Here is a 21,603-nt window from a genome sequence, read left to right as displayed (position 1 = left end):
CAACACCATCACATCCCAGAAACCCTAGACACACTCCAATTTGCATACCGCCCAAACAGATCCACAGATGATCCATTCTCATCGACGGGGCTGCAGTGGAGCAGGTTGAGAGCTTCAAGTTCCTTGGTGTTCACATTAACAACAAACTAACATGGTCCAAGCACACCAAGACAGTCGTGAAGCGGGCACGACAAAACCTATTCCCCCTCAGGAGAATGAAATTATTTGGCAAAAGGTTCTACCAGCTGCACCATCAAGAGCATCCTGACGGGTTGCATCACTGCCTAGTATGGCAACTGCTCGGCCTCCGACCGCAAGGCACAACAGAGGGTAGTGCGAATGGCCCAGTACATCACTGGGGCCAAGCTTCCTGTCATCCAGGACCTCTATACCAGGCGGTGTCAGAGGAAGGTCCTAAAAATTGTCCAGCCACCCTAGTCATAGACTGTTCTCTCTGCTACCGCATGGCAAGCGGTACTGGAGCGCGAAATCAAGGTCCAAGAGGCTTCAAAACAGCTTCTACCCCCAAGCCATAAGACTCCTGAACATCTAGTCAAATGGCTACCCAGACTATTCACATTGCCCCCCCCCCCTCCCCACCACTGCCACTCTCTGTTGTTATCTATGCATAGTCACTTTAATAACTCTACATACAAACTACCTCAACTAACCGGTGCCCCCGCACATTGACTCTGTACCGGCAACCCCCTGTATATATTGTTATTTTTTTACTGCTGCTATTGAATTACTTGTTACTTTTATCTCTTATTCTTCACCATATTTTTTGAAACTGCACTGTTGGTGCAAGGTCTACACCTGTTGTAGTCGGTGCATGTGAATAATAACATTTGATTTGATTTGGCATTCAGGCCAAAAGATAATCTTGTTTCTCATTGTCAGAGAGTCTTTAGGTGCCTTTTGGCAAACTCCAAGTGGGCTGTCATGTGCCTTTCACTGAGGAGTGGCTTCAGTTTGGCCACTCTACCACAAAGGCCATAAAGGCCTGATTAGTGGAGTGCTGCATAGATGGTTGTCCTTCTGGAAGGTTCTCCCATTTCCACAGAGGAACTATGGAGCTCTGACAGAGAGACAATTGGGTTCTTGGTCATGTCCCTGACCAAGGCCCTTTTCCCCCGATTGCTCAGTTTGGCCGGGTGGCCAGCTCTAGGAAGAGTCTTGGTGGTTCCAAACTTCTTCCATTTAAGAATGATGGAGGCCACTGTGTTCTTGGGGACCATCAATGCTGCATAAATGTTTTGGTATCCTTCCTCAGATCTGTGCCTCGACACAATCCTTTCTCGGAGCCCTACGGACAATTAATTCAACCTCATGGCTTGGTTTTGCTCTGACATGCACTGTCAACTGTGGGATCTTATATAGACAGGTGTGTGCCTTTCCAAATCATGTCCAATCAATTGAATTTACCACAGATGGACTCCAATCAAGTTGTTGAAACATCTCAAGGATGATAAATGGAAACAGAATGCACCTGAGCTCAGTTTCGAGTCTCATAGCAAAAGTGTTGAAAACATATGTAAATAAGGTATTTCTGTTTATAACATTTTATACATTTGCAAAAACCTGTTTTTCGCTTTGTCATTATGGGGTATTGTGTGTAGATTGATAAGGGGAAAAAAAGATTTAATCAACGTTAGAATAAAGCTGTAACGTAACAAAATGTGGAAAAAGTCAAGGGGTCTGAATACTTTCCGAAACCACTGTATATACAGTAGCAGTCAAAGGTTTGGACACACCTACTCATTCTGGGGTTTTCCTTTATTTTGTACTATTTTCTACATTGTAGAATAATACTGGGTCTTCCCGTCCTGTGGCAGTCCTCATCAGAGCCAGCTACATCATAGCGCTTTATGGTTCTTCCGACTGCACTTGAAGAAACGTTCAAAGTTCTTGACATTTTACGGATTGATTGACTTTCATGTCTTAAAGTAATGATGTACTGTCGTTTCTATTTGCTTATTTGAGCTTTTATCAAATAGGGCTATCTTATCTTTATACCACCCCTACCTTGTCGCAACACAACTGATTGGCTCAAACACATTAAAAAGGAAAGAAATTCCATAAATTAAATTTTAACAAGGCACATCGTTTAATTGAAATGCATTCCAGGTGACCACCTCATGAAGCTGGTTGAGAGAATGCCAAGAGTGTGCAAAACTGTCATCAAGGCAAAGGGTGGCTACTTTGAAGAATCTAAAATCTAAAATATATTTAGATTTGTTTAACACTTTTATGGTTACTACATGATTCCATATGTGTTATTTAATAGTTTTGATATCTTCACTATTATTCTACAATTTAGAAAATAGTAAAAATAAAGAAAAACTCTTGAATGAGTAGGACGTGTCCAAACCTTTGACTGGTACTGTGTGTGTGTGTATATATATATATATATATATATATATATATATATATATATATATATATATATACATAAATATATATATATATATATATATATATATATATACACACACACTACCATTCAAAAGTTTGGGGTCACTTAGAAATGTCCTTGTTTTTAAAAGAAAAGCAAATGTTTTGTCCAATAAAATAACATTAAATTGATCAGAAATACAGGGTAGATATTGTTAATGTTGTAAATGACTATTGTAGCTGGAAACGGCAGATTTTTTATGGAATATCTACATAGACGTACAAAGGCCCATTATCAACAACCATCACTCCTGTGTTCCAATGGCACGTTGTGTTAGCTAGTCCAAGTTTATAATTTTAAAAGACTAATTGATCATTTAAAAAAAACTTTTGCAACTATGTTAGCACAGCTGAAAACTGTTGTTGTGATTAAAGAAGCAATAAAACTGGCCTTCTTAAGACTAGTTGAGTATCTGGAGCATCAGCATTTGTGGGTTCGATTACATAACAAAGTTGCTTCTGAAACTTGTCAGTCTATTCTTGTTCTGAGAAATGAAGGCTATTCCATGAGAGAAATGTCCAAGAAACTGAAGATCTGGTACAACGCTCTTACTACTCCCTTCACAGAACAGCGCAAACTGGCTCCAACCAGAATATAAAGAGGAGTGGGAGGCCCTGGTGCACAATTGAGCAAGAGGACAAGTACATTCGAGTGTCTAGTTTGAGAAACAGACACCTCACAAGCTCTCAACTGGCAGCTTCCACCCCACTGGGCCAGGCTCAGACAATCAGAATAAGTTTTCCCCTCCAGTGTATATGTATATGTGCTTGTTTCCGTGTGTGTGTGTGTGTGTGTGTGTGTGTGTGTGTGTGTGTGTGTGTGTGTGTGTGTGTGTGTGTGTGTGTGAGAGAGAGAGAGAGAGAGAGCGAGAGCGAGAGATAGAGGAGAGATACAGAAATAAGCAGTATTTGGGAGAGAGAAAGGGAAAGAGAAAAAGAGGGTGAGAGCGAGAGCGAGAGAGGGAGAAAGAGAGACAGAGAGATTTGAGGCGGATTTACCTCACTGAGGCTGAACTGAAATTCTTCCCATAGTTCCTCCTTAGTGGGGAGTTCCCACAGACTCAAGACAAGAGTAGACCACAGCATTCCCGAAACAACAAAGCATAGGCTGACCTTGTCCAGTGCTATTTCTGATGGAAACATAGAGCATTGCATAATTTAAGATAGACATTTGTTAATAAATCATGGAAAAAGACAGTGGTAGAAAAAACAAGAGCAGAGTAATTGAACCAAAAACACAGTAACTCAGTAACTCATAGCCTTAAGTCGGGAAACAGAGTGTATCCACACTATTATCTGTGAAGATAATGAAAGGGAAAGTGGAAGAGTGAAATTATTACATTGCTTTGTGCTATTGACAAAGATTGAATAGAACATGATATACAAAGCCATGAATATATGTTTAAAGACAACCGTGATGAATAATAAATTAATAATGATGAACAACACCATTCAACATCATAAATTAAATAGTAGTGAGCCAAACAAATGCAATAATTATGATATCTCAACACAATAACACTCACATAGATGGAGTTGTGCGTGAGTTTGGGTGTATCTAAGTGTATGCATGCACTTAGTATGAGATAGAGCAAGTGTTGCCTGCAGTGCATCTTATCTAACATCCCCAGAGGAAGTCCCCCCCCCATCCCTTTGAATTAAAACCATGGCTGGAGATTTCTGATTGAGCACAGCATGCCCTTAAAGGAGGCCAAAGGCCAGGCTAAACAGTCTGGTGTCATGGCAACTTGATGCCATCAACCAGAGATTGCAAGGGGGGATGCCCGGGGAGGTCAGACCACCTGTCAGGGGGTCATTATCAGAGACACATCATTCTGGCTCTGAATCAGCAACAAGGAAGTTGAGCTTAAAATATTGATGCTTCTTAAAATGTACACTGAACAAAAATCGAAACGCAACATGTAAACACGTTTCATGAGCTGAAATAAAAGATCCCAGAAATGTTCCAGATGCACAAAAACCTTATTTCTCAAAACAAATTCAAAAAAATTGCAAAGATTTGTTTACATCCTTGTTAGTGAGCAGCATAACAATTACAGAGGTGCACCTTGTGCTGGGGACAATAAAAGACCACTCTAAACTGTGAAGTTTTGTCACACAACAAAATTCCACAGATGTCTCATGTTTTGATGAAGTGTGCAATTCGCATGCTGGCGACTACAGGAATGTCCACCAGAGCTGTTGCCAGATAATTTCATGTTAATTTCTCTACCACAAGCTGCCTCCTGGAGATTCCTGAGGCCAATTGTCGTACCATTCATCCGCCGCCATCACCTCATGTTTCAGCACGATAATGCATGGTCCCATGTTGCAAGGATCTGTGTACAATTCCTGGAAGCTAAAAATGTCCGACTTCGTCCATGGTCTGGATATTCACCAGAAATGTCACCCATTGCTACAGTGCCTTGCGAAAGTATTCGGCCCCCTTGAACTTTGCAACCTTTTGCAACATTTCAGGCTTCATACATAAAGATATAAAACTGTATTTTTTTGTGAAGAATCAACAACAAGTGGGACACAATCATGAAGTGGAACGACATTTATTGGATATTTCAAACTTTTTTAACAAATCAAAAACTGAAAAATTGGGTGTGCAAAATTATTCAGCCCCCTTAAGTTAATACTTTGTAGCGTCACCGTTTGCTGCGATTACAGCTGTAAGTCGCTTGGGGTATGTCTCTATCAGTTTTGCACATCGAGAGACTGACATTTTTTCCCATTCCTCCTTGAAAAACAGCTCGAGCCCAGTGAGGTTGGATGGAGAGCATTTGTGAACAGCAGTTTTCAGTTCTTTCCACAGATTCTCCATTGGATTCAGGTCTGGACTTTGACTTGGCCATTCTAACACCTGGATATGTTTATTTTTGAACCATTCCATTGTAGATTTTGCTTTATGTTTTGGATCATTGTCTTGTTGGAAGACAAATCTCCGTCCCAGTCTCAGGTCTTTTGCAGACTCCATCAGGTTTTCTTCCAGAATGGTCCTGTATTTGGCTCCATCCATCTTCCCATCAATTTTAACCATCTTCCCTGTCCCTGCTGAAGAAAAGCAGGCCCAAACCATGATGCTGCCACCACCATGTTTGACAGTGGGGATGGTGTGTTCAGGGTGATGAGCTGTGTTGCTTTTACGCCAAACATAACGTTTTGCATTGTTGCCAAAAAGTTCCATTTTGGTTTCATCTGACCAGAGCACCTTCCTCCACATGTTTGGTGTGTCTCCCAGGTGGCTTGTGGCAAACTTTAAACAACACTTTTTAAGGATATCTTTAAGAAATGGCTTTCTTCTTGCCACTCTTCCATAAAGGCCAGATTTGTGCAATATACGACTGATTGTTGTCCTATGGACAGAGTCTCCCACCTCAGCTGTAGATCTCTGCAGTTCATCCAGAGTGATCATGGGCCTCTTGGCTGCATCTCTGATCAGCCTTCTCCTTGTATGAGCTGAAAGTTTAGAGGGACGGCCAGGTCTGAAAGTAAAGGGGCTGAATAATTTTGCACGCCCAATTTTTCAGTTTTTGATTTGTTAAAAAAGTTTGAAATATCCAATAAATGTCGTTCCACTTCATGATTGTGTCCCACTTGTTGTTGATTCTTCACAAAAAAATACAGTTTTATATCTTTATGTTTGAAGCCTGAAATGTGGCAAAAGGTCGCAAAGTTCAAGGGGGCCGAATACCTTCGCAAGGCACTGTATGCCCGCTTCGAGGCAAGTAACACTGAAACATGCATTAAAGCATCAGCTGTTCCGGACGACCGTGTGATCACGCTCTCCGCAGCCAATGTGAGTAAGACCATCAAACAGGTCAACATTCACAAGGTCGCAGGGCCAGACGGATTGCTAGGATGTGTACTCTTTGTTGTCTGCTCACACTGCTATGCTTTATCTTGGCCAGGTCGCAGTTGCAAATGAGAACTTGTTCTCAACTAGCCTACCTGGTTAAATAAAGGTGAAATAAAATAAAATTAAAAAAACTCAGAGCATGCGCTGACCATCTGGCAAGTGTCTTCAATTACATTTTCAACCTCTCCCTGTCTGAGTCTGTAATACCAACATGTTTCAAGCAGACCACAATAGTTTCTGTGGCCAAGAACACTAAGGTAACCTACCTAAATGACTACCGCCCCGTAGGACTGACATCGGTAGCCATGAAGTGCTTTGAAAGGCTGGTCATGGCTCACATCAACACCATCATCCCAGGAACCCTAGACCCACTCCAATTTGTATACCGCACCAACAGATCCACAGGTGATGCAATCTCTATTGCACTCCACAGCCCTTCCCACCTGGACAAAAGGAACACCTATGTGAGAATGCTATTCATTGACTACAGCACAGTGTTCAACACCATAGTGCCCTCAAAGCTCATCACTAAGCTAAGGACCCTGGGACTAAACACCTCTCTCTGCAACTGGATCTTGGACATCCTGATGGGCAGCCCCCAGGTGGTAAAGGTAGGTAACAACACATCCGCCACGCTGATCCTCAACACGGGGACCCCTCAGGGGTGCGTGCTCAGCCCCCTCCTGTACTCCCTGTTCACTCATGACTGCATGGCCAGGCACAACTCCAACACCATCATCAAGTTTGCTGATGACACAACGATGAGACAGCCTATAGGGAGGAGGTCAGAGACCTGACCGTGTGGTGCCAGGACAAAAACCTATACCTCAACGTGATCAAGACAAAGGAGATGATTGTGGACAACAGGAAAAGGAGGACCGAGCACGCCCCCATTCTCAATGACAGGGCTGTAGTGGAGCATGTTGAGAGCTTCAAGTTCCTTGGTGTCCACATCACCAACAAACTAACATGGTCCAAGCTAGAGGTCGACCGATTAATCAAGTTTTCATTAATCGGTTTCATTTTTTTTTTAAATTAGATATATTTTTTTTATACCTTTATACCTTTATAATCTTGCAACCTTACAGTTAACTAGTCCAACACAATAACGACCTGCCTCTCTCTCGTTGCACTCCACAAGGAGACTGCCTGTTACGCGAATGCAGTAAGCCAAGGTAATTTGCTAGCTAGCATTAAACTTATCTTATAAATAACAATCAATCATAATCACTAGTTAACTACACATCGTTGATGATATTACTAGACCGCAAGGAACAACAGAGGATAGCGTGTACGGCCCAGTACAACACCGGAGTCAAGCCTCCTGCCATCCAGGACCTCTATACCAGGCGGTGTCAGAGGAAGGCCCTAAAAATGGTTGAAGACTTCAGCCACTGAAGAACAGACTGTTCTCTCTGCTACCGCACGGCAAGCGAGCCGCAGTGCCAAGTCTAGGTCCAAGAGGCTCCTAAATAGTTTCTACCCCCAAGCCATAAGACTCCTAAACGGCTATTTGCATTGCCCCAACCCTCCCTGGAACGCTGCTGCTACCCTCTGTTATTATCTATGCATAGTCACATTAATAACTCTACTTACATGTACATATTACCTCGACACCGGTGCCCCCGCACATTGACATTGACTCTGTAACGGGACCCTTGTATATAGCCCAGCTATTGTTTTATACTGCTGCTCTTTAATTATTTGTTATTCTTACCTCTTACTTTTCATTAAAAACGGCATTGTTGGTTGAGGGCTTGTAAGTAAGCACTTCACTGTAAGGTCTACCTACACCTACACCTGTTGCATTCGGCACGTGACAAATAAAATTCGATTTTGATTTGATTGAGCCTGTTAGGGATGCTCTGGATCGACGTGTACGACAGCATGTTCCAGTTCCTGCCAATATCCAGCAACTTCGAACAGCCATTGATGAGGAGTGGGACAACATTCCACAGGCCACAATCAACAGCCTGATCAACTCGCACTACATGAGGCAAATGGTGGTCACACCAGACACTGACCGGTTTTCTGATCCACGCTCCTACCTTTTTTGTAAAGGTATCTGTGACTAACTGTATTCCCAGTCATGTGAATATTGATTCCCTTATACTGGATGAACTGTAACTCAGTAAAATCTTTGAAATAGTTGCATGTTGTGTTTATATCTGTCTGGATGCAGTGAGTTTTCACTTGTGTTCTTCTATGAATAAATGGTATGTGTGTGGTGCCAATGTTGAAAAAAACAACACCAATGACAATGCAACACTAAACAACGTAAAGCCCCATTAAAAAGACCCTTCAAAAACAGCAACACTGAAAAATAGTGTTACCTGCAAGGCCTGACTCTGTTTTCAATTCAGCTCTTAAGTGTTGGATCAATATGGAATCTAGGCTCCATTCTGTCATTACCTTGTCTGATTGTTGAGGAGAGACCTCTCTAAGCCTCAATATCTTCAACCTCTAAAACCTGTGAGTGTGACTGCAGAAAACGAGGTTGTGTGTGTGTGCATCCCTACCTGCATGCATGTGTGACAGAGAGAGAGAGAGATACACACATATTTACTGGAATAGCGCAGAGTGCCTGTTTATGCACGGAAAGTGGTATTGCCTTTCAATACAATTCCAATTGAGACCTGTCTTCACAACATGTATGCATATATGAAGTTCACGTATGTCCTATGTGAGTGGGTGTGTGTGTGCTTGTTTAATGCGCCAGAGGGTAGTGTCGGATCAATAAGAAACAAATGAATTCAGATCAATATGAAGCCAAGTGAGAGAGAGTGAAGAAAGGAGGTGAGAGAGAGAAAAGGGAGGAGAGGGACGAAGTGGGAGGTGGTGGGTTGGACAGGGGATTGCCTGTTAGTACTAGTGCACTGGCTAACTGTACACTAGGTAGAAACCAGTCATCTCTACAGCACAACATGAGTGCTTAGACTTTAGAAGTCAATGACAGTGAAGAAAGAGGGCCAAGGAGATTAGAGAGAGGAGAGTAGAGAGATACTGGAGACTAACTCAACCTTCCTACATTGTTATTGATATTCTGTTAAAGCAGTGACTCAGACTAGAGATCCCAGGACTGAGAGATACGAGAGGGAATTGGACATGAATCTCCTTCTCTTCTCTTCCTTATTGTTTCTCCTCTTTCTTGTTGTTATAGTTCTACCATCAGGAAAGCATTACTTTGCAAACTGACCAAGCACCAAGTGGCATTCTAGCAATTAAGAGACAGGCAACATCCCAAAAGGCACTCTATTACCTACATATTGCACTACTTTTGACCAGAGCTGTATGAGTAGTGCCATCTGGGGAATATGGTGCCATCTGGGGTGAAGCCATGGTCAGGAGGGGGAGCAGGGTATGACTGCGTGTCACCTACCCTTGACTGCTGAACACCAGTCATTGACATCTGGCTGTCTGATAGAGGCAGACATGCTGCAGCTGAGGGCCTAAAGCACATCTGTCTTAAAAAAGCATATATAGTAAATCATAAGTATCATACACTATACATATCTACATTATATATCTATTCATACTATCAATTTTCTTTTCAGACTGGAATTTTCTTTCTATCGTGACAAATATTTAAAAAAATCTGCCAATGTCTTCACACATCACAAAAGTGAAAACAGGATTACTTGGGGTTTCTTCATCGCCTCATCGCTCAGTGGCGAGATCAAAGTTTCGAGGGACATTTATAGTCTAGACTAGATGAGACTTCTTTGATGTGAAAGAAGTGGTGAAAACAAACACCTGGCTACTGAGTGGTATTGTACCTGCTCTCCATCTCACTCAAGGTTCCTCAGCACTTGAGACACATTTGAATTAGAAAACTTCCACATACAAATCTCCCTCCTGGTTTTGACCCTTGTCTGTCCTGACTCTGAGCCCGCCCGCCTGCCGACCTGTACCTTTGCCCCCCTCTGGATTTACCGACCTCTACCATACCCTGACGCTGAGCCTGCTTGCCACCTGGTATTGTTGCCCCACCTCTGGATTTCTGACCCCTGCCTGCCTTGACCTGTGTGTTGCCTGTCCCTGTTGGAACATTAAACTATTGTTTATTCAACATGGTCTGCATCTGGGTCTTACCTTCATACCTGATAGTTGAACCCCCTTTGCTGCTATAACAGCCTCCACTCCTTCTGGGAAGGCTTTCCACTAGATGTTGGAACATTTCTGCAGGGACTTGCTTACATTCAGCCCCAAGAGCATTAGTGAGGTCGGGCACTGTTGGGCGATTAGGCCTGGCTCGCAGTCGGCGTTCCAATTCATTGTTCCTCCTCCACCAAAATGGCACTGCACATAGTGATCTTAGGCTTGTGTGCGGCAGTTTGGCCATGAAAACCCATTTCATGAAGCTCCCTACAAACAATTATTGTTCCTGACGTTGCTTCCAGAGGCAGTTTGGAACTTGGTAGTGAGTGTTGCAGCTGAGGACAGGTGATTTTTAAGCGCTACGTGCTTCAGTACTCAGTGCTCCCGTTCTGTTTGGTTTACCACTTCGCGGCCGAACCAACGTTTCCACTTCCCAATAACAGCACTTACAGTTGACTGGGCAGTTCTAGCAGGGCAGAAATTTGATGAACTGACTTGTTGGAAAGGTGGCATCCTATGTCGATGGCACGCTGAAAGTCACTGAGCTCTTCAGTACACACCATTCTACTGCCAATGTTTGTCTATGGAGATTGCATGGCTGTGTGCTCTATTTTGTACACCTGTTAGCAATGGGTGTGGCTGAAATAGCAGAATCCACAAATTTGAATCCGAGTCCACATACTCTTGGCCATGGAGTGTACTTACGGCTCTATTTTAACAAACCTAATGCAATGGTAAATCTTAGTACTGGAGGTAGAGCTATAGGTTTAGGGATGTGTCAAATATTTTTTTCTATTTTCACAACCACAATTATGGACGCAGTAGCTGGTGGTGGCGCAAAAGGCCTGTGTTTTGATAAATAAATCAATTGGAGGTGTGACAAGGGCTTGGCCCCTCGCTGGTCAATCAACACGTTTCATGGCTTAATACAGCATGCTGTTGTCTCAAGTTTTGTAGGTTATTGACAGTCTTTGCGTTGTCATCTCCAATTCGGTTGGGGACACAATATTCTCATCCTAGTCCACTGTGGATTGATACTACAGTTTGCTCAATATGTTTGGAGTGTTCACAGTCAACATTGTTGAAATTCTCTTGGTTGTTGGTGCAGTGGGGGGGTTCTTGGGGGTGGGGAATGGAATTGATTGAAATATTTATTTTTCTTCTTGAGGGAGACTGTGGGAGGGGTCTCGAATGTTTGAGGGACAACTATTTGGGAACTGTGGGGGGGATCTTGGAGGATTGGGTTCACGTTTTTTGGCCTGGTGGGAGATCTGTCAATGTGCCCTTGAGCAGGGCATTGACCCTGGATTCTTCTGTGTCGCTCTGAATGGGAGGCTGTTGGATGACTGGTATGGTGTAGCTGTTGAGCGGCTTCACTGCAAGTATATTGTATGTTTCGGACATTCAATAAAAAATAAAAATTGAATTGGCTTCAATGAGTATAGGCCTACATGTCTGTACGAATCGCACGTCTCCTCAAATACAATACAATATAGGCATATGTGAATTGTAAAAAATGCAAGTGCATGACAGCAGATGCCTCAAGAGTAGACAATTTAGAAACATTTTATGGATAGGCTGCTTGGCTAATGAATGGCCATGATAAGAAACACAACCAACGCATTGCTGTTGAAACAGCTTTCGTTATAAACTCAGCAAAAAAAGAAACGTCCTCTCAATGTCAACCGCGTTTATTTTCAGCAAACTTAACGTGTAAATATTTGTATGAACATAACAAGATTCAACAACTGAGACATAAACTGAACAAGTTCCACAGACATGTGACTAACAGAAATTGAATAATGTGTCCCTGAACAAAGGGGGGGGGGGGGGGTCTTGTGTGAGATGTTACCCCACTCTTCCACCAAGGCACCTGCAAGTTCCCTGACATTTCTGGGGGGAATGGCCCTAGCCCTCACCCTCCAATCCAACAGGTCCCAGACGTGCTCAATGGGATTGAGATCCGGGCTCTTCGCTGGCCATGGCAGAACACTGACATTCCTGTCTTGCAGGAAATCATGCACAGAACAAGCAGTATGGCTGGTGACATTGTCATGCTGTAGGGTTGTTGCCGGTGGTGTCTGGTGAGGACCTGCCTTACAACAGGCGTAGGCCCTCAGTCCAGCCTCTCTCAGCCTATTGTGGACAGTCTGAGCATGCCTAAGGTACATTCACACAGATGGGACCCTGGGCATCTTTATTTTGGTGTTTTTCAGAGTCAGTAGAAAGGCCTCTTTAGTGTCCTACGTTTTCATAACTGTGACCTTAATTGCCAACCGTCTGTAAGCTGTTAGTTTCTTAGCGACTGTTCCACAGGTGCATGTTCATTAACTGTTTATGGTTCATTAAACATGGGAAGCATGGGAAACAGTGTTAAAACCCTTTACAATGAAGATCTGTGAAGTTATTTGGATTTTAACAAATTGTATTTTAAAGACAGGGTTCTGAAAAAGGGACTTTATTTTTTAGCAGGGGGTAGCTTACTGAGGGCTGAGGGTTTTTTAATCACATGAAACGGAGAACAAGCAAATGTTACAGGAAAATAACAAATATTTCTAATTAGGGTCCTCCATCAGCTCATCTCACATTCCATGAGGGGTATATTGACATGTAGCCTACATGGAGGGTGTTTTACACACACCCAAAATAATAACAGGAGCTGGCTAAAATAATATACAGAAATTTACATTTTTGCTGCTCCCAAACTTGATCTTGCAAGGTAGCTTTGGTGATTATGATTTATTTCAAAGCGGTCGTAAGAGCCAAACCTTTTAAAATCATATCAAATCCAATTGTATTTGTTGCATACACATGTTTAGCAGATGTTATTGCGGGTGTAGTAAAATGCTTGTGTTCCTAGCTCCAGCAGTGCAGTAATATCTAACAATTCACAGCAATACACAAAGATCTAAAAGTAAAAGAATTAAGAAATATATAAATATTGGAGTCCGCAGTATAAACATACAGCACCAGTCAAAAGTTTGGACATAACTAATCATGGAGGAGGTGTGATGGTGTGGGGATGCTTTGCTGGTGACACGGTCTGTGATTTATTTAGAATTCAAATCACACTTAACCAGCATGGCTACCACAGCATTCTGCAGCGATTCGCAATCCCATCTGATTTGCGCTTAGTGGGACTATCATTTGTTTTTCTACAAGACAATGACCCAACACATCTCCAGGCTGTGAAAGGGCTATTTGACCAAGAAAAAGAGTGATGGAGTGCTGCATCAGATGACCTGGCCTCCACAATCACCTGACCTCAACCCAACTGAGATGGTTTGGGATGAGTTGGACCGCAGAGTGAAGGAAAAGCAGTAAACAAGTGCTCAGCATACGTGGGAACTCCTTCAAGACTGTTGTAAAATCTTTCCAGGTGAAGCTGGTTGAGAGAATGCCAAGAGTGTGCAAAGTTGTCATCAAGGCAAAAGGTGGCTACTTTGAAGAATCATAAATCTAAAATATATTTTGATTTGTTTAACACTTTTTGGTTACTACATGATTCCATATGTGCTATTTCATAGTGTTGATGTCTTCACGATTATTCTACAATGTAGAAAATAGTAAAAATAAAGAAAAACCCTTGAATGAGTAGGTGTGTCCAAACTTTTGACTGGTAATGTATATGACATGCCAGCAACAAACGCTGACACTACACATCCAAGTATATCGAACCAAATTATGAAAAACAAGAATTGTACTTCTGAATTCTGTAAAGTCCGTGTGGAAGAGGTGAATTTTGTTGTTGTTGTTGTCTATCAACAATAACAAGCCACCAGAGTCTGGCAATCTGGATAGAAATTTACTGAGGATAATAGCAGACGATATTGCCACTCCTATTTGCCACATCTTACACAAATGATTGATGATTGGCTGAGAGAAATTGATGATAAAATGATTGCGGGGGCTGTCTTGTTTGACTTCAGTGCAGCTTTGACATTATCAATAATAGTCTGCTGCTGAAAAAACTTATGTGTTATGGCTTTACACCCCCTGCTTTTATGTGGATAAAGAGTTACTTGTCTAACAGAACACAGAGGGTGTTCTTTAATGGAAGCCTATCAAGTATAATTCCGTTAGAATCAGGAATTCCCCAGAGTAGCTGTTTAGGCCCCTTGCTTTCTTAAATTTGTACTAATGACACACCAGTGACTTTGAGTAAAGCCAGAGTGCTGTGTATGCGGATGAATCAACACTATACGCATTAACTACTACAACGACTGAAATGACTGCAACACTCAACAAAGAGCTGCAGTTAGTTTCAGAGTAGGTGTCAAGGAATAAATATTTCCTAAATATTTCTAAAACTAAAAGCATTGTATTTCAAACAAAACACTCACTAAACCTCAACTAAATCTTGTAATACATAATGTGTAAATTGAGCAATTTGAGGTGACTAAACTGCTTGGAGTAACTGTCATGGTCAAAACATATTGATGCAGTAGTAGCTAAGATGGGGAGAAGTCTGTTCATAATAAAGCAATACTCTGCCTTCTTAACAACACTATCAACAAGGCAGGTCCCACAGGTCCTAGTTTTGTCGCATCACAAAAAAGGACTTCGGAAAATTGCAATTGGCTCAGAACAGGGACGCACGGCTGGCCCTTGGATGTACACAGAGAGCTAATATTAATAATATGCATGTCCATCTCCCCTGATTGAAAGTGGAGGAGAGATTGTCTTCATCATTACTTTTATTTATGAGAGGTATTGACATGTTGAATGCACCGAGCTGTCTGTCTAAACTACTGGCACACAGCTCGGACACCCATGCATACCCCACAAGACACAAGAGGTCTCTTCACAGTCCCCAAGTCCAGAACAGACTATGGGAGGCACAGTACTACATAGAGCCATGACTACATGGAACTCTATTCCACATCAAGTAACTGACGCAAGTAGTAGAATTTGATTTAAAAAACGGATAAAAAAACACCTTATGGAACAGTGGGGACTGTGAAGCAACACAAACATTGGCACATACACACACACAACCCTAATTACATACACACAGATTTAGTACTGTAGATATGTGGTAGTGGTGGAGTAGGGGCCTGAGGGCACACAGTGTGTTGTGAAATCTGTGAACGTATTGTAATGTTTTTAAAATTGTATGAACTGCCTTAATTTTGCTGGACCCCAGGAAGAGTTGCAACTGCTTTGGCAGCAGCTAATGAGGATCCATAATAAATCCAAATGCAAATGGTGTGATGGGATGTAGACATTATAGACATTATGGACAGTACAGTATGTGGATAGAATATTTAGTATATCTGTAGGATACGTAGGATAGCATATTATATATACAGCAATAGTTGAATAGGATGGCATTGACTAGAATACAGTATAAACATATGAAATTAATAAAACAGCCGTAAACATTTTAAAATGACAAGTGTTCCATTTATAAAGTTACTATGATTCCATGTCTACATACATAAGGCAGCAGCATCTAAGGTGCAGGTTTGAGAAACCGGATGTAGCCGGCTAGGGACAGTGACTAAGTTCAGGGCAGGGTCCTGGGTGGATGCCGGCTAGTGATGGCTATTTAACAGTCTGATGGCCTTGAGATAGAAGCTGTTTTCCAGTCTCTTTAGTCCCAGCTTTGACACACCTGTACTGACCTCACCTTCTGGATGATAGCGAGGTGAACAGGCCATGGTGGTTGATGTCCTTGATGATCTTTTTGGGTGCTGTAGGTCCTGGAGGGCAGGCAGTGTGACCCCGGTGATGCGTTGGTCAGACCGCACCACACTCTGGAGAGCCCTGCAGTTGCGGCCGGTGCAGTTTCCGTACCAGGCGGTGATACAGCCCGACAGGATGCTCTCAATGGTGCATTTGTACAAGTTTGTGAGTGTCTAAGGGGCCAAGCCAAATTTCTTCAGCCTCCTGAGGTTGAAGATGCGCTGTTTTACCTTCTTCACCACGCTGTCTGTGTGGGTGGACCATTTCAGATTGCCAGTGATGTTTACGCAGAGGAACTTGAAGCTTTTCGCCTTTTCCACTGTGGCCCTGTTGATATGGATTGGGCGTGCTCCCTCTGCTGTCTCCTGTAGTCCCCGATTAAACTCTTGGGGCCCCTGTGTTGAGGATCAGAGTAGTGGAGGTGTTGTTTCCTACCTTCGTCACCTGGAGGTGGCCCGTCAGGAAGTCCAGGACCAAGTTGCACAGGGTGGGGTTCAGACCCAGGGCCCCAAGCTTATTGATGACCTTGGAGGGTACTATGATGTTGAAGGCTGAGCTGTAGTCAGTGAACAGCATTCTTACATAGGTATTCCTCTTGTCCAGATGGGATAGGGCAGTGTGCAGTGTGATGGCGATTGCATCGTCTATGGATATATTGGGGCAGTATGCAAATGACAGTAGGTCCAGGGTGTCAGACAAGGTGGAGGTGATATGATCCTTAACTAGCCTCTCAAAGCACTTCATGATGACAGAATTGAGCGCTATGGGTTGATAGTCATTTAGTTCAGTTACTTTTGCTTTCTTGGGTACAGGAACAATGGTGGACATCTTGAAGTAGTTGGGGACAGCAGACTGGGAAAGGGAAAGATTGAATATGTCTGTAAATACTCGAGCCAGCTGGTCTGCGCATGCTCTGAGGACGAGGCTAGGGATGCCATCTGTGCCGGCAGCCCTGTGAGGGTTAACACGCTTAAATGCCTTACTCACTTCAACGACGGAGAAGGAGTGCCCATAGTCCTCGGGACCAGCCGGCATTGGTGGTACTATGTAATCATCAAAGTGGCCGAAGAAGGTGTTTAGCTTGTCTGAGAGCAAGACGTTGGTGTCCGCGATGTGGCTGGTTTTCCCTTTGTAATCTGTGAATATCTGGAGTCCCTGCCACATACGTCTCATGTCTGAGCAGCTGAATTTCAAATTCACTTTGTCAGTCACCTTGCCATGGTTAAATGCAGTGTTTCGCGCTTTCAGTTTTGCGTGAATGCTGCCATCTATCCACTGTTATTGGTTTGGATAGATTTTAATAGTCACAGTGGGAACAACATCCCTTATACACTTCCTGATGTATTCAGTCACCGTGCCAGTGAATACGTCAAAGTTATTATCAGATGCAACCTGGAACATAGTCCGCCTCATCAAAACAATCTGGAAGCATGGATTCCAATTGGTCAGACCAGCGTTGAATAGACCTTAGCACGGGTACTTCCTGTTTGAGTTTCTGCCTATAGGAAGGGATTTTTATTGATAGTTTTGACTACTTGGCGAATGTATTGGGCAGGACAAAATAAAATAATTGAGAGGAGGGAAGGCTATTATGCTTGGTTTTTAATCAAATTAAATTAAATGGGAACAAACATTTGTTTTTTGTGTTTCTAAACATGAAGTTTGGGGGCACAAAAAGCACATCTCTGTTCCATGCGCATATGGGCACTATGCATCACGGTTGGATAGGCTGCGCTTCCACTGTCAAAATCAATGCCATAACTAACCGCGTTACCAATAAGATCAGCTTTTGGTTGGTCTTAAATATCTCCACCAGCACTGCCTGAAATTGGAACTTTGGCACACGTTTTTAAGCATACACCAGATATTGTGCCACCGTTCCCATCTTAGCGTAAGCGAGCTCATGTAATACAAGTAAATTACCAATCCTGGCACAAGTATTAGAAAATAGCAGAGCGGCGGTCGAAATCACCAACGAGCGTTCATTTTACAATAGCACTGGCCTGACGCCAGTGGAAAAATACAACTTTTGACCAGGTCCAAACACGATTTCAGAAAATGAACTGCAATTGTTAAAGGAACTGGTTGACTTTGTATTTTAGCTAGCTAGGTCTTTTTAATTTATCTCAATTCAAGTCAAATTTTATTGGTCACATACACATGGTTAGCAGATGTTAATGTGAGTGTAGCGAAATGCTTGTGCTTCTAGTTCCAACAGTGCAGTAATATCTAACAAGTAATCTAACAATTCCCCAAACAACTACCTACTACACACAAATCTAAAGGGGTGAATGAGAATATGTACATATACGTATATGGATGAGCTATGGCCGAGCGGCATAGGTAAGGTGCAGTAGATGGTATAAAATACAGTATATACTGTACATGTGGTATGAGTAATGTAAACGTTATTAAAGTGGCATTATTTAAAGCGGCATTGTTTAAAGTGACTAGTGATCCATTTATTAAAGTGTCCAGTGATTGGGTCTCAATAGAGTATATGCATGTGATATGAGTAATGTAAGATATGTAAACATTATTAAAGTGTCATTATTTAAAGTGCCATTGTTTAATGTGACTAGTGATTGGGTCTCAATGTAGGCAGCAAGCCTCTCTGAGTTAGTGATTGCTGTTTAGCAGTCTAATGACCTTGAGATAGAAGCTGTTTCACAATCTCTCGGTCCCAGCTTTGATGCGCCTGTACTGGAGGGCAGGTAGTTTGCCCCCCGGTGATGCGTTGTGCAGACCGCAACACCCAGCACCAGCCTTGCGGTTGAGGGCTGTGCAGTTGCCGTACCAGGCTGTGATACAGCCCGACAGGATGCTCTCGATTGTGCATCTGTAAAAGTTTGTCTAGGTTTTGGGTGACAGGCCCAATTTCTTCAGCCTCCTGAGGTTGAAGAGGCGCTGTTACGCCTTCTTCACCACACTGTCTGTGTGGGTGGACCATTTCAGCTTGTCTGTGATGTGTACGCCTAGGAACTTAAAACTTTCGACCTTCTCGGTGATCTGATCCCTTCGATGTGGATAGAGGGGTGCTCCCTCTGCGGTTTCCTGAAGTCCACAATCACCTCCTTTGTTTTGTTGACGTTGAGTGAGAGGTTGTTTTCCTGACACCACACTCCGAGTGCCCTCACATCCTCTCTGTAGGCTGTCTCGCTGTTGTTGGTACTGATGTTGTTTCGTCTGCAAACTTGATTGAGTTGGGGGCTGAGCACACACCCTTGTGGGGCCCCAGTGTTGAGGGTCAGTGAAGTGCATATGTTGTTTCCTACCTTCACCACCTGGGGGCGGCCCATCAGAAAGTCCAGGACCCAGTTGCACAGGGAGGGGTTGAGACCCAAGGCCACCAGCTTGATGATGAGGGCACTATGGTGTTGAATGCTGAGCAGTAGTCAATGAACAACCTTCTTACATAGGTATTGTATTTGCCAAGATGGGATAGGGCAGTGTGCAGTGTGATGGCGATTGCGTTATCTGTGTACCTGTTGGGGCGGTATCCATACGGGTGGGTCTAGGGTGGCGGTGATATGATCCTTGACTAGCCTCTCAAAGCACTTCAGGATGAAAGAATTGAGTGCTACGGAGCAGTAGTCATTTAGTTCAGTTATCTTTGCCTTCTTGGGTACAGGGACAATGTTAGCCATCTTTAGGCATATGGGACAACAGACTGGGATAGGGAGCGATTAAATATGTCCGTAAACACACCAGCCAGCTGGTCTGTGCATGCTCTGGGGACGCGGCTAGGGATGCCATCTGGGCCAGCAGCCTTGCAATGGTTAACAAGTTTAAATGTTTTACTCACGTCAGCCACTAAGAAGAAGAGGGGGGGGGATGAAGTCTTTGTTAGCGAGCCACGATGGTGGCACTGTATTATCCTCAAAGCTGGCAAAGAATGTGTTTAGTTTGTCCGGAAGCGTGACGTCGGTATCCGTGACGTGGCTGTTTATGTAGTCCGTGATTTCCTGTAGACCCACATACGTCTCGTGTCTGAGCTGTTGAATTACGACTCCACCTTGTCCCTGTACCGGCATTTTGCTTGTTTGATTGCCTTGCGGAGGGAATAACTACACTGTTTATATTAAGCCATATTCCCAGACCCCTTTCCATGCACTAAGAACATGTCAATTTTTAAAGGAACTGGTTGACTTTGTCTTTTAGCTAGCTAGGTCTTTTTAATTTGTCTAAATTTGTACTAAGAATTAAATAGGGATTATGGTGCCATTGGGGACACATCCACTGACATAAACCTGTCTGTAGCAAAGAGCTCAACAGTCCTGTAACCATCAGGACTGCTTAATTCGACCTCCTTGAGCCTACACTATAATTTCCACCTTTGGCAATTTCTCTCTGTTAGACCGGTGAAAGGGATACTTGGCCGGCTGACTGTGTGTGTGTATGTGTGTGGAGTCCTCACAAAAATGAGAGATCCTTGATTGCCGGTCCTTACTTCTAAAAGGGCTATTTTAGGCTTAGGCGTTAGGTTTAGGGTTAGATATAAGGTTTAAGGTAAGGGTTAGGTTTAGGATAAAAAGTCCACACTAGTATAGTTTGTGTGTGTGTGTGTGTGTGTGTGTGTGTGTGTGTGTGTGTGTGTGTGTGTGTGTGTGTGTGTGTGTGTGTGAGACACATACCTTATACCCTGACTACACCACTCGCGTCGCGTGCACTGCAAAATAAATGTAGAAATCTGTATTATTCAATTATTGCGCCAACGAGCGTCTGTATTGCCAGGCGCTAAAATATTAGTCAGTTCTATTTGTGACGCAGATAGCGCTGCAAATCCATCCTCTCCCGTCTCCTCATTGGTTTATAGAAGCAGGTACCCACGTGCCATCTCCTCATTGGTTATAGCCACGTGGGTGACTGAAAGATGAACGAGGTCGGTGGCGATAATGCACCTTATTTATGAAAGTTGCCAATCGCAATATAAAGTCCAGAGAAGAAAAAGCCTGGAAGGAGGAGATATGGATAGAAACGATTCGGTTGACCGTTTCATGCGTGGATTAATTGGCGGAGTAGAGGACCTTGTGCATTTCAGGTTAAATAACAACTCAATGTTTATATCCCAGGACAAATTAGCTAGCAACAGCAAGCTAGCTAAATAGGACAGTTTAGCTAGCAGGTGCAAGCTAGCTAGCTTAATTGCCATAAATGTTTAATGCTTTTAGACCTGTCCCCAAATTAATGTAATTGGTTGAGAGTTTGTTTTGAAATTTTAACCTGCGTGTCGTGATCGCGTTTGGTGTGGGGGGACAAAATAAATGTATACACGCGTGCAGTCGGTTTGGGGTTATGCAGTGATAGAACTTCAAAGATCTGTCAGTCTGGCCTCTCTCTCTCTCAGCAGAAAGTAAAACAGCAAAGCAGGAAGAATGAGTGAGAGGTTGATCCAGTGCATTCAGAAAGTATTCAGACCCATTGACTTTTTCCACATTTTGTTAGAGCCTTATTCTAAAATGGATTAAATATGTTTTTTCCCTCATCAACCTGCACAT

The 21,603-nt window shown here is 43.1% G+C and overlaps 1 long non-coding RNA gene across 2 annotated transcripts in view; it reads right to left on the bottom strand.

The window, feature by feature from the left end:
• Positions 1 to 3,373: 3,373 nt before the first annotated feature.
• The window catches only part of LOC109903263 (uncharacterized), a 38,701-nt gene continuing 20,471 nt past the window's right edge, over positions 3,374 to 21,603 (bottom strand). For both annotated transcript variants that reach the window (XR_002256998.2, XR_004202817.1), the window contains 2 exons: positions 20,740 to 20,774; positions 3,374 to 3,584 (listed from right to left, as the gene is read on the bottom strand). This is a non-coding gene — a long non-coding RNA (uncharacterized LOC109903263). The remainder of the gene's footprint in view (positions 3,585 to 20,739; positions 20,775 to 21,603) is intronic.

The sequence above is a fragment of the Oncorhynchus kisutch genome, linkage group LG14, assembly GCF_002021735.2.
Source record: "Oncorhynchus kisutch isolate 150728-3 linkage group LG14, Okis_V2, whole genome shotgun sequence".
Taxonomy (NCBI): Eukaryota; Metazoa; Chordata; class Actinopteri; order Salmoniformes; family Salmonidae; genus Oncorhynchus; species Oncorhynchus kisutch.
This window is presented reverse-complemented; position numbering and strand designations above follow the sequence as displayed.